This window comes from Lepisosteus oculatus, chromosome 5, assembly GCF_040954835.1.
Source record: "Lepisosteus oculatus isolate fLepOcu1 chromosome 5, fLepOcu1.hap2, whole genome shotgun sequence".
Taxonomy (NCBI): Eukaryota; Metazoa; Chordata; class Actinopteri; order Semionotiformes; family Lepisosteidae; genus Lepisosteus; species Lepisosteus oculatus.
In genome coordinates, this window is record NC_090700.1 from 20,279,632 (window position 1) to 20,302,305 (window position 22,674).

The 22,674-nt window shown below is 40.0% G+C and overlaps 1 protein-coding gene across 9 annotated transcripts in view; it reads right to left on the bottom strand.

The window, feature by feature from the left end:
* The window catches only part of fndc3a (fibronectin type III domain containing 3A), a 120,199-nt gene extending 97,634 nt beyond the window's left edge, over window positions 1-22,565 (bottom strand). For 3 of the 9 annotated variants that reach the window (XM_069190199.1, XM_015341900.2, XM_015341897.2), the window contains exons 1-2: window positions 21,984-22,562; window positions 16,684-16,830 (exon numbers count right to left, since the gene is read on the bottom strand). The gene's annotated coding sequence lies outside the window, so the exon portion shown is untranslated. Of the gene's footprint in view, window positions 1-11,605; window positions 11,702-11,768; window positions 11,790-16,683; window positions 16,831-21,983 lie in introns of those variants that run through there. The other 6 variants (XM_015341893.2, XM_015341899.2, XM_069190201.1 and 3 more) reach the window with 5 other exon arrangements.
* Between the last annotated feature and the right edge of the window lie 109 nt (window positions 22,566-22,674).

Below are 22,674 nucleotides of genomic sequence, written 5' to 3' on the forward strand. Positions count from 1 at the left end.
TGAAGGAGGGTAAGTTAAACACTCTTACCCAAGGACTGAAAGGACAGGCTCGCCTGCAGGTGGGAGGAAAGGATCAAGTGGGGTCTCACCAAGGGAAAACATTCTGATTGTCAATGTCTTGCCAATAATGTGAAATAATGAGACAGGAATATAGGTGCCAAATACATTTTCATTAAACAGTGTATATTTACAAGCAGATTATTCTCTATCCTTCACTTCCTGTGTGCGAACAATATAAACTCCAAGAGCAACCTCTAGTGGCACAGTATTGTTGAGCAATGGTATTATTAAAATGCTATTGTTAAGTTACACCTGCTTTTTTATGAGAAATATAGTGAAAATATATGGAATTAGTGAAAATTCCATAAAGAGCTAAATTTCCAAATATTAAACTACAAAACAAAGCAGAAAAATAGAAGTTGTTCCTATTCTTATCCTAATGCATATTAGAAGATGTTAGTGAACCATCTCTATGCCTAACCTGAAATCATAATAAATAAAACCAAATAAAAATTGCTGTTCAGATTTTCATTTTTGCACATTTACATTCAAAACAAGACAAAGGATTTTTTTCCTGCATTCACGGACTAATGTTTGATGTTGCATTAAAAAAAAGCAGTGAAGCTTGAGCTCTAACCTCCTGTAACAGATCCTCCTTTGATGGTAGCATAGCAGGGAAACATGCACATGAAACCAACCATTATATGGAAGATTAAACAAGGAGCCAGCTTGATGTTACTCTTCCTTCCCTGCCCTGAAGTCACCTCTAAACACACACATTTAACTCCTCGTCAGAACCGAGTATCAGCAAAAAAGCCTCACCACTCAATTAGGCCGGTCTGCTCTCACCCATCTTCTTTCTTACGTGGCATGGCAACAATAGAGGATGCTTCTAATTAAGATACTATTGGGATAAAAGCTAAGTCAAGAGAGTATTTGTGAAGCTTTTGTATAATCTCATTGTCCAGAGTGACTCTGAGGTCCGATTAGACAACCTCTGTCTCCTCAGTCAGTGCTCCTATAGAGAACAGCACAGCCAACTGCCTAACTTCCTTGTGAGAATGTGTTACTGGTACTGTCCCACCCATCCTGACCACCCTGTTATACCATCCCAACCCCTATTGCAAAATACCGTGTCTAAGGAGGTATCCAAACAGTGCAGTGCAGTGCATTAACAGAGTAATCTTGATTCCGTTATCTTGTTTGAATGCCTATTCAGGACTTAGAGGTATGGGCAGGGTGGCTGTACCATTGCGTATGTCTTAAAGACACAGATTTTGAGATTCTTATTCACCTGCGTCATTTGAAGAAAGCAAGTTTCTCAACAGTGTGCAATACATACAGAGCCAAGATGGACAGATGAAACAGCCTTCTATGAATTGACAAGAATGTGATTGTTTTGGAGGGAAAAGTAGTTATTCCTCAAAAATGTTCAGAAAACACTAATGAGTGCAAAAAAAAAATAACAACAACATTATACTTATATAGTGCTTTTCTAGACACTCCACACAAAGTGTTGGGGTATCCAAACACCACCAGGAAACTCACCACGGATAAGCTAACAGTGGGGAGGAGAACACAGTGATTATGCTAGTTCATAAATGGGGATTATTAGGAGGCCATGACTGGTTAAGGTTCTTTGAGAAACGCTCTTGACTTTTTAATGACGATGGAGATCCAGGACCTTGGTTTTACATCTCATCCAAAGGACAACCACGTTTTACGGTATAGTGTCCCCATCACTATACTGGGGCATTAGGACCCACACAGACTGCAGAGTGAGTGCTTTCTAATAAGTAGTATTACCTTCACTACAGCTAAACTATTTAATTAGTAGTATAGTATTATATATAATTGCAAAAAAATAATATTCTATAATAATGATCTGTCGTACCTATCCTTCATGACGTTATCCTTTATGATGCACTCTTAGAATTTATCATCATTTTTACAGTCATTACAGTACATTTTTATTAATCCATGGAAATAAACTATAGCAAGGATGTATCCGACCTGTCTTTTGATATGTGATGCGCAACTGATGTTTCACATCCAGCTGTCCCTGGACTCTGGAAGGAGAATAATATTTATGACCATAAATGTGAGATTCAAGATAAGCAGAGAGCAAAGGCTGTTACATGCTGGTGTGAAAATAAGCTCATTCTTTACTTAGTCCTATTATCAGACAGCAACATCTGGACTATAAGGGACAGTTTGTGCCCTAACAGCATGTAATTCAGGAGTTCTTTTTATAGCACATTTGTCATGGTGGTTAGCATTGCTGCCTTGCATCAATCAATTCCTGGGCTGCTGTCTGTGTGGAGTTTGTATGTTCTCCCCATGAACATGTGGGTTTCCTCTGAGTGCTCAAGTTTCCTACCACAGTCCAAAGACATACTGGTAGGTTAAATGCCATCTGAGAAAACTGGCCTTGCTGTAAGCATATGTGTGCCCTACAATGGACTGGCGTTCCATCCGTGGTATATCCTGCCATGTGCCCATTGTTTGCTGGGATAGGCTCTGGCTCCTCTCTGACTCTGAATTGAGCAAAGTGGTTAGAAAATGGAGGGATGGTGCTCACCAAGACAAGATACGATAAGAAAAAGAGTATTTCCTGTCAATAAGTGACACAAATTAAGCCTGACTACCCTTGGCAGTACCCTCTACAGTGCTCTATAAAAACTTTATCCATGACACTGCACAGAAAGGAAAAACAAACCCATTCCACAGAACAGAGCTTCCTTTGTCATCACCCATTTAAAAAAAAAATAAGCCATTGAATAATAAAAAAATTAAAATCCATTCTAATTTTGAAGAATATTTGCCATATCATCACACATTTCTGAAAAAAGAATTATTCCATACATCAAATGAAATGGATCATTCTCGAGATCCATTTTTCTCTCTTGTGAGACACTAATTTACTCTTTTTTTCCTGCATCATCAACAAAGAAATGACCTGTATCAGTAGCTGATAAATGCATTGCAGTATTCACGTCATCACCTACAGGAATTCTGTTTAATCATAATAACCGAAAGCTCTATACAATATAATGAGAAATACTTAATAATAAATTAAAATTATTTCTGAAGAAACATATGAGGAAGAAAAAATATCAGAAATATCACTAAAATACGCCTATGCTATCACTAACTGTGGCTAAAAAGCTGATCAACACATTTGTGTTCTCTCGAATTGACTACTGTAATTCTCTACTCGCTGGTGTATCTAAATCTACTTTGAACAAACTGCAGTATGTCCAAAATTCAGCAACCAGAATCCTGGCCAGGTCTAGTGCAAATGATCACATTACTCCTATCCTGGAGTCCTTGCACTGGCTTCCTGTCAAATTCTGTTTGGACTTGAAAATCCTCATGCTCACCTACAAGGCTCTGCATGGCTTGGCACCTCAGTACCTGTCTGAACTATTAACACCCTACTCCCAACCTTGCAACCTTCGCTCTTCTAATTCTGCTCTCCTTACTGTCCACCAAGCCCGTCTACATTGTATGGGTGACAAGGCCTTCTCCTGTTATGGCCCCAAGCTCTGGAACTCTCTGCCCAAGAATATCAGAGAGTCACCTTCTCTAAACTCCTTCAAATCCAAACTCAAAACCTTCTTCTTTAGAAAAGCCTTTACTTAACTGGTTCCATTCTTCATCCCTCTGCTTTTCTTAGTACCACCATCCACGGTCTCCTCTGTATATTGTAATTGTGTTTTATCTTGTCTATTCTTTTTATTTATTGTTGTTGTCATTCTGTAAAGCACTTTGAGAAGCTACCTTTAAAGGCGCAATATAAATAAAGTTTATTATATTATTATTATTTTTTAAGCTGTGGTCAGGTTGCAAGCTAGAATGATGACGTGTTTCTCTAGAAGAGCAGACGTTCTTATTATAACAGAATAAATGCAATGTTTATCCCCGGAAAAACACAAACTTCCACATTAACCTTAAAATCATAAAAATCACGCCACCTCAGCTTCTCAGACATTGCTTTTGGGGAAACTCCTATGGATTTGTAGTGAAACTAAAAAAGAAATTCAATGGGAGATGGAAAGTCTCAAAAGGAAAAGCTTTTAATTTAGCATTAATAAAGCATAACATGCAAAAGAAAAATCAATGAATTACATCATTTAACATGTGAGTCAGACCACATTAGAGTGGCAGTTTCATGTGGGAGTTACTGCAAGATGGAAAAAGCATTCTTCGAGTAAGCTGTGCTTAATATTCAGTTTTCAAATAAAACATTTAAATCAAACGTAAATCAAAGTGCATTATTATAAGTACAACAGATGGAAATGATGCATCATCCCTGACTATATCTGCAGTTACAAATGTGATGCTGCAATTTGTGTGTATGTATTTCCAAAGCACATTATTTTATTAGATCCTTTTTAAGGGAGTGCAATTCTCAGTTGCAATGATTACCTGAAGAGTACCTCTAAAGGTCATTTACTTGAGAAGTTTAATGGAAACACTGGAATGTGTCCAGTGTCCTACCTGAATTTGAACCCACAACACTGCAGCCAGGAATACAGTGCCTTTATAAGTTGTTTTAAAGGCAAAAAAAGAAGGAATTGAGTTACACTGTTAGAGTATACATCAATTTATAAACTTTGTGCCCCTGTCTTGTCTTCATTTAGTTGGTTGCTGTGGAAACAGAACTATGTGAAATAAAACCCTTCATGGAAGTTACAAACCCTGTATTACATTTTAACTTGTGTTGCCATTAGTAGCACTTCTTCTACTTGCATAATAGTTCTCAGTTAAGACACTTGGCAATGTTGAAATGGCAATACGTGCCTGGACATTATCAAGATTAGACTACGGAGAAGTCTTCCTTGTACACTTTCTAGGGCACCAGTCTTCAATGTGTATGGAATTCTGCAGAGCAAATGCTAGCTAAAAAGTAACGTGTATCAGCACACAACTCCCTTTCTCTGTACAGTGCACCGGCTCCCTGTAATTCAAAGTAGATTGTATATGAAGCACCGAATGCCCTAGCAGAAGGTTAATTAAGGGTACAACAAAAAATCAGTCCAAGAGCTGCTGATTCTGATGTTCTTATTCTGCTAAGACTAAGGTCCACATGATCTGTTTGTGGAACTCACAGAGTCCACCAGAGACTTCAGAGTCATCCTTGAAACTTGCATAAAAACCCATCTTTCCACGAGAAAGGATCCATTAGATTTTTATCATATAGTTCAATTTTACTCTTGGTTTTACCTGGTCATCTTGGTGTGCAGCTTCCTTTTTCCCTTCTTACTTCTTTCATATATGTGTGTGTCATTGCACAGTTCTCTCTTGAGTTTTTTGAAAAGCACTCAAATCTTTTTGAATAAAAATGTTCAATTTTACTTGTACTGAACTTATTCAAGATGAGGGAGTAAAGGACTCAGGGTCCACTTTTGGTCAGCCCTGTATTTCACATTGTTGTGCCTCAGTGCCTGAAAGACACTTTACTTGGGTTACTCCAGCACAAGGCTTCATAGTAGAGACATCCCTCGAGTCCATCATTATAGAGAGGGGCATGTGATTCAAAAAACAGCTTCATCGTGTAATTACAGTCATAAGGCAGAGCCAGTGAGAGCCTCCTAAGGAGGTCTCCTAGGAGCAAAGTAATATCTCTAGTACTCTGCAGTATTAAGTTGGGATGACCTATTTCATACTCAGAACTTGGAAAACATGAATGGCTGGTCACTGGAAACAGAGTGAAAGAAGTTGGGAAGATAAAGTGAAGCAGACATAACTGTCTGGCAACCTATAAAACAGTTTGTACCACAAGCTCACAAACAAAATAGGAAAAAACATGGCACATGATGCAATTGCAAAATGACTTTGGAGGCACCGAGTATAAACATGTCAATTCTGAAGTCAACCATTCAATTTCTACACTGTGTGACTCAACACGTGCACGTACTGGGCTGGCACAGGTGTTTATGGATTGATATCTGCCGTCCCTGCTCACAAAATGCACAATCTGCTGTGTATTTAGTGTGAAAGACTAAGAGGGAAAACACTAAGTAAACGGAGTGGAAACGATAAGATTTCAAAAGGAAAGTGCACCGAGTCGTTTTCCAGCCATGTTTGCTTTTAATAAATGTCACTGCATGCTTCAGAAAACGGAAGCAAAGGAGAGACGAACACACCCTGTCTGGCTGCCTAATTAGAAATGGGCACAGGCGAAAGCAAAGAATAATGAGGTGCCCATTGTACCACAGTGTGATCTGCTGCAATTCCTTTCCATGAGACCTAAGTCATTGCACAAAGCGAAATACTGAAGCACAGAAGCAAAAATATTTAAGGCTTTTACTCCTATAAATCTACACAAATTTGCTGAAAGTGAAGCAACAAAGTATGGAGTAAATGTCCACCATCTGTTTGCTTACACAAAAGCCAACAGCTGGTAAAGCCTGAATGGACTCAATTACAGTCTTATTTGTTGCCTTAATTGACCCATGGCTTGTAGGCTCTCCTCCCCTCAAAATCAATCCACCATCTATCACAGGCCCAGCTCAGTCTCTACGGGGTCTTTATTCCTGCGCTCACTTCACATTTAGAAGAAAGGCTGTGTCTGATCAGAGCTTTTCTCTTCAGCATTATTAATACATGCCAACTGCCAGCTCTAGGGCACTGGCCCTGATGCTGTATAACACGTTTTTGGAAAACAACTCTTTTGTTGAGGAGAGGCAGCAAATACAACATGGCTAAAGGACAAGTTAACAGAGCAGCTATTCACCCACTAAGCTCATTTTGGGGTACTGCGGATCTTTACTGGTCTTAACATTACTGGAAACATTAACGTCTGTACTTGCTGCATGGCTATTCTCCTATTGTCTATTAGGAGGATATTTAGAATTATTGAATATATTATAATTATTGAATTATACACTGTAGAGAATTTACAATGAGGTTTGCATCAGCTTTGAAGAGTTTGTATTTTTTTTTCCCCCTCAGCCTCTCCTTTTATGAGCAGTACCTGTTCTGGTAGCCTGCATTACCTAAAAAACAGAGTTCAATCGTCTTTTCATATGACCTACCTAGGGTCCATTGTGAGTTCCTTATTTTTAAAAAGCTACCCTGCTGATGCTTCTATAGATCTTGAGAGCAGTGTGACAGTTTCTAGTGTGTTACCTGCCTAGCACTGACAATGCAACATCAACACAATGCTTTATAAAGTAATATTTCATGTCATTGTGAAATAACTTATTACCCATCCCTCACACAGTCAGACAATCCTGGTCATGGAGGGCCAATGTGCCTGCAGGTCTCCTCAAAGAAACAACACCTGAAGAGCTGAGAGAAGCTTTTAAATTGGTCTCATCAAATTATTACTGAGCTAATAAAGCTTGTTCAGAGTTGAACTGAAAAATTATAGACACACAGGACTACCCACCCTGCCCTAATGTATGCTTTAATCAGTTAACTGTATGGAAGATGGCCTGATGTCCCATCCAGGGTGTAGTCTTGCCTTGTGCCCTATGGTTCTAAGATAAACTCCATTCCAAGATATCCACAAGCTTTAGCAGGATAAAGTGACTTTCTGATATCAGATGAATGTTTGGAAGTATTTATTTCAAGGTGAATTATACTCTTTGAACACTGATGAAGTGCCTTATTACATTTGAGATATATCTCAAATTATCCAGAAAGCGTACATACTATACTTACACATGATCCTGAATAAGAAGCTGATAATTTAGTATATTATACTATGATATTGATTCATCTAAAAGCATTTAGTATTAATACTTTAATATAGCTACATGGCAATTTGGGTCACTCCGTCATTGAATATATACCTAGGTAAAAGTGATAAAGCAGTCAGATGGAAAGTTATGTAAACTAGCTCAGATAAAGGGCTCTGTGAAAGTACAAACACATATAACCCTTTTTCACCAATGAGCCACAGACAAACACTCCTGCAACTTTTCTGCTATTAGAGAATATTATGTACAGCATTATGTTCAGCACTAACTACATTTGCATTTCACCTGACCCAATTAAGCAAGTCAAAGCTGCTGTATTGTTTCCCACCCACTTGAGAACTAAACATTTCCTTAATTAAAACAATCTAACCATACAAAAGAGCGAGGTGAGTGCACGGAACAAACGACCACTTAGCTAATGACCACCAGGAAGTCCTGACTGACAACAGCCACCCTCTCTCATGCTACTAAGCGTCACCTAGGGTGTTATTCCATTTAGTCAATGACGGTCTTAACGTCAATGGAAAACAAGCGTAGGCAGGAGACCACAATGAGAAGTTAGCCATTACGTTTACTGCTCTAGCTAACTTTGTTTTTATTTAACCAGGTAAGTCTCAAAAGAACAAAGTCTCATTGGCAACCTGGAGAGTACCCACGCACAACATGGGGCACTTGCTGGGGCAGTCCAAGTAGAGAACCTTGCTATAGGGCACAAGAGTAGAATCTCACAGGCCGTCGGTCATTGTGAGGATCTTACTGCACTTCCATTTTCTCCTTATCTTGCCACTGCAGTGCTTGCATAGCTCCTATTTAATGGTGTAAAAAACACGTTACACGAGCTAAACCATACGGTACCTAACCACACAGGCTGGGAAGTAAGAAAAGAAGACATCAGGTAAAACACATCCTACCCAACAGACAGCATGGCGTCGTGTCAGTGCCAGACCTGGAGGCACAGCTCAGAGACAGAGAGCACAGGCATCGCCTGCAGTATATTTCTAATTTATCTCACTTAAACCAACAAGTGCCTCTCTCTCCCCCTTTCACTTGTAAAGTAACATTAAGACAATATTCGATTCTGAAGGACATTTTAGCCCTGGATACATCACTACAAAAACAAAACAGCTACCTCAAAGCAATTCTCTGCTGCAAAACGAGAAGAGAGGCTGAGGAGGAGCAGGCAACAGCATATCCTCAAGTGAATTTAAATTCAGCTTCAGGACATGAAACGTCAAAGGTTCTATGAGTTTAAAAATAGAGAAGTCCATTTTAGCTTCCCTTTTAATAACAACCCAAGACAACGGTGACACTGAATGAAATTTACTGAACCCTGCTATGTCCAATCATGGGTTGGGATTGAATGGTTTTGTCTTGACTCTAGAGTCCATCATGGGACTATATTTACACAGCTAACAGGAAAGCTCCACTGTGTTCAAGGGTCTGCATGCGAATATTTGCAACACACAAACCAGACCAAAGAGGCTGAGAGGGGGGAATACCAAACTGATATCCTGAGATGTGAACAAGACAAGGTGCAGCTGCTCTGCTCAAAAACAGATGCATTATACGCATGCAATGAAGAAAGGGAGATATGAAATTACTGTGTCATAGCACATGTCCCAACATTAGTGAGAACATTATCGAGTCATAGTGAGTGGTTTCAGTCCTGCCATTATGCAAAGGTTTCAAACTGTTTCAGATAGTGCCAGATGTTTGACATCACACAAATTCCCACAGTATTTCACAGAGGAGACACAGACACTCCTCTCACACCCACCATATCACTCCCCCCCCTCACTCCTCCTGCACCACACCCCCCCCATCACCCCTGATCAAACCAAAGCATCCAAGTACCACCTTCAGTACAAGTCATCTTTTCATAGGAACCCCAGAAAACCTCAATGACCGATATGAGCGCACGTGTGTGCACACACTCACATACACATATAATAAATATTACAATAATAAACTTTATTTGATATAGTGCCTTTAAAGGTGGCTTCTCAAAGCGCTTTACAGAAAAAAAAGGAACAACAACTAATAAAAAGAAACAATAAAAAAGCACCATTTCAGTGAGAGGGGTGAGCCTGTTTAGTCGAGCAAAGCAGATGTGAAGTCATTTTTCGAGCCTTGATACACAACAGAATTCACAACAGAGTCTAACAGATTTTAAATCTTCAAGCATTTTCTTGACGGCAAAGGTCTCGCGGTGGATGTTGCAATGCGTCCATTCATTTCTGGAGCAACCTCTCTAATACGTGCAACCACACCGCCGTTTTGGCTTCTCATTGCTCTAGCACCGTCTGTACGAACTTACAGAACAGAAAGTCCTCATGGGACATACCCTCAAACTCGTATCTTACGTAAATGAGCAAATTGGCCAAATCGACTACAGACTCATCCAATTGCAGTGAAAAGCATCTTCTCATCTTAATGCACTCTATCAGCGTACTTTTTATATAATCCACAATTTCAATAATTCTATGAGTGACTGTGTCTTTCAGAGGGGGCAGCAGGTCGAGCTGTTTAGCAGCGTTTTCTCCACACAAAATACGTGTCAGCTCTTTTGCCAACGGTAAATAAGGTTCTTCAAAAATAGTGTGGGGCTTACCTGCTTTAGCAATCCGCAAGCTTGCATTTTTCCCCGTTTCGGTTTCAGGAGTCAGTCTCAGAAGTCAAAAGAAGTTTTTATTTCATGTGCATGGGAGCGAAACACAGAGACGCTCGGTGTATTTTTCTCAAATTAACCTAGAACAGTTCTTAAATATTTTTCTGTTACCTAGCGTTGGTAGCACACATTTCTATGCATTCCTGTGTTTACAACATTAGCATTGTTCTAAAATCACACACATTCTCCTACCTCCCTATTTGCTGGAGATACAGTAGCTTTTTATAAATACAACTGGTCACTTACGTTCGTAGCAAGCATTCCTATAGAATGGTATAGAATTACATTGTACTTCTGTGTCCACTCAAGTATTAGCGTGCGCTGTATCGTAGTACATAGGCTGCGTATTTGACACGTATTAAAATAGAAAATATGAAAACACGTTCCAATTTTTAAGTGCACACAACAAAGTTCCAGGGTCTTATGCCGTACCAGCTGGTGGCGCTCCACGTACCACTCCTGGTACGCGTACCACAGTTTGAGAACCACTGCTCTAGATCACAAACAACTCTAGACTGAGGCTTGCAGGGACTGGCACTGAGGAAAATGGTCTCGCAAGTCGTGTGTGTGAAGCCATCAAAGCCACAGCTGCTGGTGAGCAAAACACTTATTCTTCAGTTCAGACTGCCTGTCCCTAACGACCTGCTGGTCAAGGCCAGAACTGTCAGTCTTTCAGGAACTAGCAGTTACCAACAGGATTTTGGCCCCAAGTCAGAATAAAAAAGTAGAATGAAAGTAGAATTAAAGGGAAGAAGAGCTATCTGAATTAATCCCATTTGAAACCATGACTACTGTTTGGAATAATTCCTTTTTCTTAGGCAATCAACCATTTTCCCTCTGTGGGTCATAATCATTGTAGAACTAAACCAGAAACTGCAATGACCCTGCAACAAATGTTCCCTATTAAAGCCATTTCAACACACGAAAACACTTCAAACATAAAGAAATGTTCTCGCTGCAGCAAGGGCACCTTTGATCACCCTAATTTCCATAATAATTGTGCCCAAACTTGCCTGCACAAACCCATTACATTGTGGTTACTTCCAAATGGTTGGTCTGGACCATTTTTCCAGACTGTGGCTTAGTCTGTAATCTCCTGATGGCTCCCTGCCATTTCTCCACTTGCTTCCTTCCCTGTGAGCACTTTAAAGAAGCTCTAATCTGATCAATTTCCCCATCAATTAGGGCCCGCTGCAACTGCAGACTATAAAATTCAAAGCCCTACCTCACATGAAGCCAGTCAACCACAGACGCCCCCAAGCTGTCAACAACAAGCAACCGGCAACCAAAGCAGAGAGCGCAGAGTAAACTCCACGCTGTAATGAGACACACTTTAATTTAGATTATTCATTTCATAGTCAGGAGAGCTTGATAGAAAAAATACATACCAAACAAGGACAGTGGGAGACAAAAAAACAGAGAAACAGCTTTGACAGCTGTAAACAACATGTTCCCACAGGCCACCTGCTCTGGGCGTGTTAAAAAATGCGCCTTGCCCTTGAGATTAGGGAGCATTTAAAAAGCAAATAAGCAATGCCAGCAGTGCCCTCGTGCCAAAACACACAAACCAAAAGCCAGGAATCCTGAGGGAAAGACTACTACTAAGCAGGCCTGAAAGACACAAAAAGGAGAGTTATAACCCAGGGAAAAGGGTGTAAAGGTGTCTTACAAAGAAAAATAAACAAAAGTCCATCTTTTCAAAGAGTTGTGGGGTTTTCTTCCCTTGAGTTCTGTGCGAGTTTCATTTTCACAGAAAGCTCAAAAAAGACTGTCTTTTTCAATAGCGAAAACAGTGCTTTCTGTTCTAACGGCTGCTGCTCCACAGCTGCAGCATCTTAAAGAAACACTGTTCTTACTGCTTAGTGATATATTTGACAGAATTTCATTTGCCACCTACATATTTTGACAATTTAACTTGGCATATTCAATACTTAGTTCATTTTTTTGTATTTTAAGCCATGAATAGTTGCTATGTGATTCAAATTGCAGTACATCAGGAGCTTTTTCATGGATGTCAGGTGTCCCACTGTCTTGCCACTAGGGGCGATCTTTTGAAATACCAAAGGTCATTGACTCTCACATTCAAACTTTCTATTTAATCTGATATTTATTGATGTTTCAAGTTAATTAAAATATACAATTTGTTTCGATCTCTTTATTATTAAGACCAAACATGTCCTTTGGGTACATCCTTTGTAATGTAACACTCATCCATAAAAAGGGCAACAAAACTAGAACTAGTAATTATAGACCATCCATCCAACACAGGGAGAACATACAAACTGCACACACATAGCACAGCAGGAGTAGATAGCCCCAACACCAGGGTCTTATTTACATTACATATAAAGTACTTGTAAGAACAACAGGATCATCTGTATGTTAAGAGGATTCTAGGGGAAATTCTACAGTTGTAGAAAAGGTAGATAATTTATCAGAGACAAAAGTTACTCTTGTATGAGGAATTCTATAATTATAAGGAGTATGTATTCAGGAAAATGTGTACATTTGGATTTAGAAATCGGTTAATAGAAAACACAGGGTACAAATAAGTGGTGAATGTTCTCATTGGAGTGATGCAATCAGTGGAGTACACCAGGGATCTGTATTAGGACCACCACTCTTTCTAGTTTATTATTGCACAGTGTTACATACAAGTAGCAAAAAACAAATCATGAATGTAAAATGGCACACCAAGCATTTATTTCAATTGCTTTCAGGTTTTTTAACAAATGAAGACTTGCACTTGTGACATTTTGAGATAGGCACAGTTTGATGAACAGAAGCCCTCCAGGAGTTTGTTCTCCTGCTGTAGGAAGAAACACCCAAAATATACAGGATGTGATATTTTCAGTTTCCACCAAAGATAAAAACATGTTTCATGCTTTCGCACTAATAAACTCTGTTGACAGCCTGTTCGATAATGGCAACCACGCACAACTGCTTGAAGAAAAGCATTTGACATTATATTTAAGAATTTTGTTTGATGAAGAAAGAAAAAAAGGCTTACAAAGTTCCTGTACGTAAGTATAATTTTGGTGGACTGTCTGAGAAACATGTAAGTTTTTTTATCAATTGAGTAGCAGCAGTGCTTTCTCTGTAATGAAGGAGATACCACTGTGGGGATGGGAGAACAATTAATTAATAAGAACGTAATATGCGTGAAATTAACATTTAAGTAACCCAAATGTATTTCCATGTCTTGCCAAAACCACTAGATATGCAATGCTTACAAAGTGTCACCACCTCCACATCATGTTGTCCAAATGCTTTTGATTGCACAATGGAGTTGAATATTCATGTGTCTTGTGAAATGGTTCATGGTGAGTCTCTTCTTTTTAAAGTCTCAAAAAAAAACAAACAGCTTCCTTTTAACTAAAAGAATGTGGCATCTATCACTAACCACACTGTAAAAACCACCAATGGGGGCTGAGCCAGGTAAGAATGCAATGCAGCCATACTTATCGAGTGGGTCTCAGTCACCTCCCATTCCTTCTTTTTAAAAAACCCACAAGAAACACTTATCTCCATCAAGCAGATGAGGAACTTCAGCTGAGAACTAACTAGCTTCCATAAACACAATTTGTAAGCCAAGAGAGGACAATTCAATCTTACAGACATCTAACATCTATACATTGCAAAAAAGCAACACAAAAAAAGCCAAAAAAAGACTAATGAAGTTCAGCCTCCCAACAGCATCGTACAGCAATAACACCATTCAGTGCCAGCTGTAACACACCATAAAAAGAGTACACAGCAATACAGTCTTACTCAAGATACAGAGGCACTTATCTCCAAGCAAAACAAAAAAGTTACTTGAATTGACAAAGCCATATTAATTCCAAATGTCATCTCCACTTGTCGATCCATATATCACTATAGGGGTGTGGGGGAGCCTATCCTGGAAAGCAACAGGCCAAAAGAAGGTACACCCAGGATAGGACACCAGTCCACCACAGGAAAAAACACAGGCACAGACACACAGACACCAGGGCCGATTTTCCCAGGAAGTACCTCACGAAGTGAACCCAGAGCCCCAGCACTGCATATAGTTATCAAGAGTCCAGGTTGGAATGAAACCAGAAAACACTGCAGCCTTCTGGGAGTCAACAGCTGCTAAAACAAACTGCTCAGTATTCTGCACCCTAACAAAACACTCAAGAGCTGCATCTGTTTTTTTCAGGTGAAAGAACCACCTGCAGGCTGTTCAGGCTTGAAATATTGCCACAAAACCAGCTCAGCATTTGAAAATTATGAAACTGTAATATAACCATTCTCCACACCACTATCAACACCAAGCAAGGGTAGTGACATACTCTGGGCAGAAGGTGCCACAGTTAAAGATGACACAAACTGCCCCCATCTGAAGCACACAGACTGTAGGAAACCAGACAGAAAAAAATAAACTGCTTTCTCATCCTCAACACTGCAATACAGATTAAAGAGTTTTAAGGGCCACCTTATCCAATTGATAATTCCGGCAAAAATAAAATTGACACACTTTCATCAAGTGTTATTTAAGCACCTTGGGGAAAAATAATAATTCACATTCATTTTCAAAAAAAACATTTTCTATTAACTTTTGAATGATTCCTGAAATTCGTCTTATCAGTTATTCATACTCCCAGTTGATTCAGTAGCACAAGCAGCAGACTCAATTAACCTCATTGCCTCCTACATGCTAAAGAGTTGGCTATTAGAGACACGTGAGGTACATCAGCTCTTTTCCTAATATCACAGCTACTCAGTTAACTACTATAACAACCCGCAACACTATATGTCTTGCACAACTGCAGAAAATACCAGGTATGGTGCAGGCCTATGTGTTGCACTTTAAAAACATAAACATGTGATTGTTTATAAATCTATGACAAATGACATCAAACTGTTGAATAATGTGGAATTCTGCTCCATTTCCTAATGGGCTGCACATGTTCAAAGGCAGTCACAAACATAAAAACACATTTCATTTGCTCAAAGCTACCTCTATAGTAGCCCCTCACTGAATATGCACATGCGTGACTAATGTTTATTCTTGTTGTGAAACACTGCACATTATGCTTCTGCCTACAAACAACAGTAAATGAAAAATTTAGCCCACACAACAACTACTGCTGTCAGTTCTCATTTTAAACAAAATTACTCAGTTTTCTAGAAAGGATAGTGGGCTTCAAAAATGTCACAAACCCATCCATAGTCAGTCAAGAACAGGTAAGTCAGTCAAAAACACACACACCCTGTAATAATAATACGTCAAGATTCAAATTGTTCTTTGGAGGAGTGGAGTCATCAGAGCAGCACCACTCAAAGCAATTCAGTGGGAATCCTGTCAGACAAGAGTTCTCCTTGACAGACAACAACAGTCCCAACACAGGCAGTTTGAACCCCTGCTTCTTTTCTCATTGGCAAATGTAAACCTGCAATAAATACACTTTTCTACCAGCACGGCTGCACCAGTGGAGTCTCTGTGGAAAACACTCCAAGAAAAAAATTCAATCTGCTACATTGTGACCGATTTCATTTATTCTAAAATATTTCAGAACACTGGTCTCACGGCACTGTCAGGAAATCACAGTGCCTCGGTGCTCTGGTGTCACAGTGGTAGGGCTGTGTATGACCCAAACCAAAACTTCACAAACTAATGAAAGCTGATTCAGGTCACTTAGCCCTTAATTTCTGTATAACAGCCAATACACTAAACAATGACACAGTGAACTTCCAGTCATTACCTACATCTCTCTTTTTTTATTTTTTTCCCCCCAACTACCTATTCTCCCTCATTCTACCTATTCTGCCTCAAGTAGTCTATATGCTATGAGCAAGAATAAATATAATCAGTTGTATAGCACATAACTCCAGAGTTTTAACATTGCAAAAGTTTTTTTTTTTGCAGACTCCTGATAGTAAGAATTCTCCCTTCTTCCACTCCCTTTAAAAAAAAATAAAAAATAAGCACCCCCAAAACAATGTGACACCCTGTTTCCCCCAGTACGTCTGCCAAAAGCTAACAGGAGTATCCATCAGCCTTCTGCATGAGGAGCTTTGTCCTCAAGCCAAAGCTGCAATACAAATGCAAATGTCAGCTGGCAACTCTGCGCCTTCACACACTCCGATACAGAGCCACTGGATTATTACAAAAGGATGATGCATTAAGCCAAGGTAGGCCTGCATTCTTGCCTTCTCATTTTTGTGCTAAGTGTTTTAGCCATACTTGCATCACTATGCTAAACCTTCCCCACCACTGCAGAGCTCCACTTATGAGAATGACAATGTCAAGTACACGGAAGAAAAAATGAAGCTTACCATTTATCTCTTTATCACCGTGCTTAAATTATGCTGATGTGTTGTCAGAGAGGAAAAGCTTATCCACCTGATAATGATCACTGAAACCCAGAAGGTATCATAGATGAAGCCTCTGGCAGGGTTCTTCAAATGCGGAGTTTTGTTTTTCTGTTGTGGCAGAAAAGACAGAAAATGATGGCAGTGCGCTGTGGCATGCTGATCAAGCCCTGATGCTGAAACTGTAGAGAAAAAATTAGAGCTTACAGAGGCAAACAGTCCAGTGGCAATCTCTGCCAATGGAAAACCTGGGGAAAACCTGGGGAAACCCAGCCAGTGGTGCCCAGCTTTTTTTGGTGAAAATAGTAAAAATGACAGCAGGTTTGCACCCAGCCATCAAAGATTTGCCGATTTCAAATCGGCGGCAAATGAAACACACAAAGACATAGACGCAATGCAAACTGAATGCCCTGTTGACAAAGCACGACACGACACGCATTTCAAAATCGCAAGGGTGTCGCTGACTTGGAAAAGGAAGCAACACAAAGCAAGAATGTGGATTCAACACTTTACATAGTTAACGCAGAGAAAGGTTTACAAAGCCAAATTGGGCACAGTCAATTGAAGCAACGTTAAAATTACACAATACAGAACACGACCACATTCAAAACAGGAGTGTGATATGGGCTATCTCTGGACAAGGAAGTCTTTGTAGGGGAGGGTGTTACAGAGTATTGCAAGGACGTTTTAGCTTCAAAGGTTTGACAGGTTAGTCCTGAAGAGAGGCGATAACAATAAGGAAATGCTATTTAAAATTCAAAACAATGCCTAATTATGGATATACACCATCTTAGCAATACGGACAATAACTACATTGTCCACTTTCTGCTTGTGTTCATTTGTGATTGATCAAAACACTAAATTATTAATTCTGTACCTTCAGTATCTCCCATGCCCTGTTCTACTTGACTTATTAGTGTCCTTTCTGATATGTTGGATAATATGCTGACAATGCTTCCATACACAGCCTGCTCTAACACCACATAAGAAGAAGCCCTTAGAGGCAGTTCCAGGCTTCATTCTAATTAATTTTTGGACAAATACGTTTTTGCATCGGGCATGGAAAAGTTGAAACGAGTAGAAAAACGTCAGTGTTTTTGAACCCCTGAGGATTATTCAAGAGGTTGTCCCACCACATATACCAATGCTCCTGAATAACAGACTATAGTGTCTCCAAACATTTCTCAAAATCTCTTTAACGCATCAGAGGCTCAAGGGGTTGGGAGAGATTGATAAATAGGTCCAAGCTAAATACTGCAACTTTTGGATTTAAAATTGAACATTTTTGGTAAAGGAAGCCTTACTGTCCTGTCACTTTATTTTCCATTCCAAGTGTTCGCCCTCTCTTTACGTGATCCCACAAACTTTATTTTTTCTCTTTAACCCAGTGAGAGCTGACGCAGATCGTCCTGTCATCCTGAGTCTCACATTGTTTTGTTTTTTACAATTATTTCTTACAGATGTTTAGCCACTGATTTTTTTTTTTAAGTTTAAAATATCTAGTCCTACATATTTTACTTTTGCATCACAAAATGACCTGGTTTTATCAACAGGAAACTAAGGTGCTCATTAACCTGTAACTGGAGTTCCCCAAGAGTTACAGGACAAAGACAGTTGTGATTATCCAGTATTCTTGTGATCAGATTTGGTTAAAACAGGGCAGGTTGAAGTCTTACCTCCTAATAGTAAAGTTAATAGTAAATATTCCCAAAGGAATGAAATGATAAATCCGGCAGACTTCTTAAAATCAAACTGTGAAACACGAACCAGAAGACACAAACAGAAATGATGTGGAAGCACATTTCTAACCGAGAACAGGAGGTACTTTTTCACAAAGGTTGTGGGAGTATGGAATAGCCCAGCCATGTTATTGAGGCTGATACACTAGATTCTTCTCAGGAAGGGCTAGATGAGGTTCTCAAATTAATGAGCTACTAACAACCAAACAGCCTCCTCCTGTTTGTAAATATTATGCATTTACTGGGTAAAATGTTTTCTTCCTAAAAAAACACATGAAATATCAATGTCAAAACAGCATGAAATAACACATAGCAACACAGAAGAGTACAGGATATTAACATGACTCTTAGAGCATCATAACCACAGGATAGGCTACAGACATTTTTGACAGACAATAAAAAAACAGTATTAGTTGTAAGCAAATTTCTAAGCTAGGAGGAATACGAATGTATATCCAGTTTCCTTCTATCTAAGCATCTTAAGTTACTAAATCCCATTACCCACAGGGTTTAAATGTTTATGATTATTTGCAGATCACGTATAAATGAAAAAATATATCCTGTCTCAGTGTCCCAAGAGAACTACTGTACTGGGTCATGTTGTTACCCCAATACAGGACATGGAAGGTGTAGAGTTACACTAGGTTTTCACACGGTATACTAAATACTATATTCTCCTGCTCAGGGGACCTGCACTACAGTTCTCCAGGCCTATAAAGTCCTTCTGTTTTCTATGTCAATGGTTACTAATACTGACTCTGAAGGCTCACACAACCGCTGGTTTTTATCCTCTCGGTTACACAGTTCAACCCCATATGGTTTAATGAAAGGATAAATTCAAACTGTTAGAATGTTTTCAGCTCTTAAACACGTTGAAAGTGAGATTTTAACTTTTAACTGGATTTTATGAATAAAGTAAATTCCCACACTACTGAGTAGAAAAAAAACTGAAAATGTTCCACCTAAGCAACTCATTCGTTCTATTTAGGCTTCAATGAGGTAATTAAAGTCAGCTGACCCCAAAACTAGAAGGTTTATGAGCCTCCAGGACCGAGACTGGGAACACCTATCTGAAGACAGAAGTGACAGTGGACCCTCACAATCAAGAAATACCTTGATGAGATTCTTTAAGGGTGGCATAGTGGCACAGTGGTGGGCATTGCTGCTTCACAGTACTGGAGCCCTGGGCTCAATTTTTGGAGAATTATCTATGTGGAATTTGTATTTATGTTCTCCCTGCATTTGCATGAGTTTCCTTTGGGTGTTCTGGTTTCCTCAAAAGGCTTACGGGCAGGCTACTTGGCTCCTGGAAAATGTGGCCCCCTTGTGAGTGAGTGCGTGCAACATCAGGATGTGAGTAAGCTAATCTAATACAGGGTCATGGGGAGCTGCAGCCTAACCTGGCAAGAAATGGGCACACGGCAGGATATACCCTGGATGGGACACCAGTCCTGAGAAAACCCAGTTGCAAACACACACACACCATTACCAATTTTCCCAGAAACCACTTATCCTACCAGTATGTCTTTAGACTTTGGAAGGAAAACAGAGCACCCAGAGGAAACCAAACATGGGGAGAACATACAAACTCCACGCAGGTAACTCTCCAAGAATTGAACCCAGGGTGCCAGCGCTGCGAGGCAGCAATGCTCCCCACTGCACGGCTCATTTTGTTTCTTAAAAGTAGGTATAGATCAAAAAGGTCTTCATTTTGAGTCGAGGTCCTGCATGCAAAAAAAAAAAACTTCCTGAAATTAACCAGATTTGATCATGGTTCCAAGTTATCAAATTATCTGTTCTACAGCACCCACCTTCTCACACTTCCCATCTCGCAAGGGTATGCAGGTTAGTGTGGACTTGTGTACCTGTTTGCTCATATATGTCCATGGCAGCATGCCTGTTTGTGCCTATTTGCACATGTGTGTGTGTGCGTGTGGGTGCACGCCTTGCAAATGATGTCCCATCCAAGGTCTCAGCTTGCATCCTTGCTTCTGGGTTAGGCTCCATGGTGTCACAACAGTTCCCAGGAATAAGTAACAGTCCTGATATTAACTGTGAGCACATACACAAAGCAATCAGACCACAAAAGCAGAGGTTAATTCAGCAACGGCACCAGTAAAAGACAAAGGTAGTGCTCAACATGCACTCTTCGTGGAAGGAGGGAACAGGAACAGTGGGGTAGCCCAAAAAAAGTAGTACAAAACATCAGATACTTGCACCATCTCAAAGCTTTGTTAAAAATATTGCATTCCATTCCGGTCCCTGTGTTACATAACAGATAATGAAGTGCTCCAACTAGTTAAAGAAATGGTGAGCAGGTCAGGCTGATTCCTGGGTGTATGGAACAAGCCATCGAGCCATATCATTCTATCCATATGCTACAAGCAAGCACAAAAGCCATTTTATTTTGTTTCTGCACTCTTAATAGAACCGGTCAAAGTACAAGCACAAATGGACATTTCTTCCACAGCTGATTGACGGTTCCAGTCAAAGTCCAGGAGGTAGGAAACCTTATCCAGGCCTCAGACATACACTTCTGTCCCTGCTGTTTCTGGAAGGGGGGAGTCTTGCAGCACACACACACCTTTTTACATCCCTCTCAATGTCTCAACTGACCACCAGCTTGTTGCAAAAAAAAAAAACACAGCTTAGTTACGGTCAACAGTCATAAAGATTACAGCCTTCTGCCATTCCTACAACTGCAAGCACATAAAACAACTGCAGCATTGCTGTGCATTTTCTAAAAAAGGAGTCCTTACCCTTGTTCTGTGGACCAGCTCTCAGTTCTACAGCAGAGCCTTAACCTGCCCCAACCCCCAACAATAGGTTTAATTTGGAGTCTTTAATTAAGCTACAAAACCTCTTTTTAGCAATGTGGTTCATAGATAACCTGAGATCTACAGCTTTTGAGCAAGAAAAGAACATGAAAAAGTTCCAATCAAGCCACTTGTTAGTTGAATTAATGGCTTCAGTCAAAATGTGAAACCATGAACTCAAACAACTTTTCAATTATTATTAGTAGATACTTGGTACTTGTTTGTCTTCCTATAATATGATATATTTTATCATCTACATTAGTAGATGGTTTTGCAATATATTGAAAACGCTTTTATTAAACTGACTCATTTGTGAATTCCGCCTTGAACAAAAAGGTACTTTCCTAGGATTTTACTATAAATCTAAGCTTTCGAGCACTTAAAAGAGGAAAACAATACCTATGCAGTACCCTGAAATTCCGGCCAGTTGCGACTAGAACAACTCTAGTATGATTTTGTGGGATTTTAGAAAAACTTCATTTTCTCCCTAAGTCAGTTCCTCAGAAACTGCTGTGTATTGTGACGTAAACACAGGGCCTGTTTGCAAAGCCAGAGCTGCTCTAGCGCTCAGCACGCAGACGGAACATTAGTCATGTCGCAGCGAAAAGGAAACCACCGATCGCAAGCAAACAGTCCTGGTGCAGTTTCTTACGTTTGCAGATGAAAGAGCTGTCTTAGAACAGTTTGTTGTGACGAAGACGTTACTCACCAGAACTGGCAGCTCGTCGGAAGCTGTAATTTACCCAAAGCGGCACAGACCAGCTGCTGCTGCTGTAGAGATAGGAATCCCCCTCCTCAGCTAGAGCGCAGCTGCGGCCGAGTCAGAAGACGCTCCGATACTCGGGCAGCGTAACGTGTCCGTTTTCACCTGTTTATCTACACACAGTACGCGCCTACTCTAAGCTAAGGGTGCAGATCATATTTCCTCCTGTCCCGGTGCGCATCCAAGATCTCTGGGATCCTTATCACACTGGAAATGCGCCATCTTTATGAGGAATGTACACAAACCCAGCGCATGCGCGTTTTTGGAGGGGGTCGAGCTATTTTCCCGTAAAGTCTGCACATCTATTGGAAAAAAGTTCAAGGTTCCTTATGATCACGGTTTCCAGAAACTAACTTCTGACCACACGCACACATAACAGTACAGAATGCTAGTGCCGCCCCCCAGAGTTCATTTATGTACAAGGTACCAGAAGAAAAACTATTTTACTCAAATAGAAAGCACCAGATGGGTGCTTTCTATGGCTAAATTATTCCCGAATCAGAAGCGCCTTTCTCACAATGGCACTGTCCGACAGGATGCAGCTTTTGTGAAACTGTCCTACAGCCAGTCCTACGTTATAATAATGACTATGATGACTGGCTAAATTGTGTGACGTCTCCACATTGCTGTCTTTCTT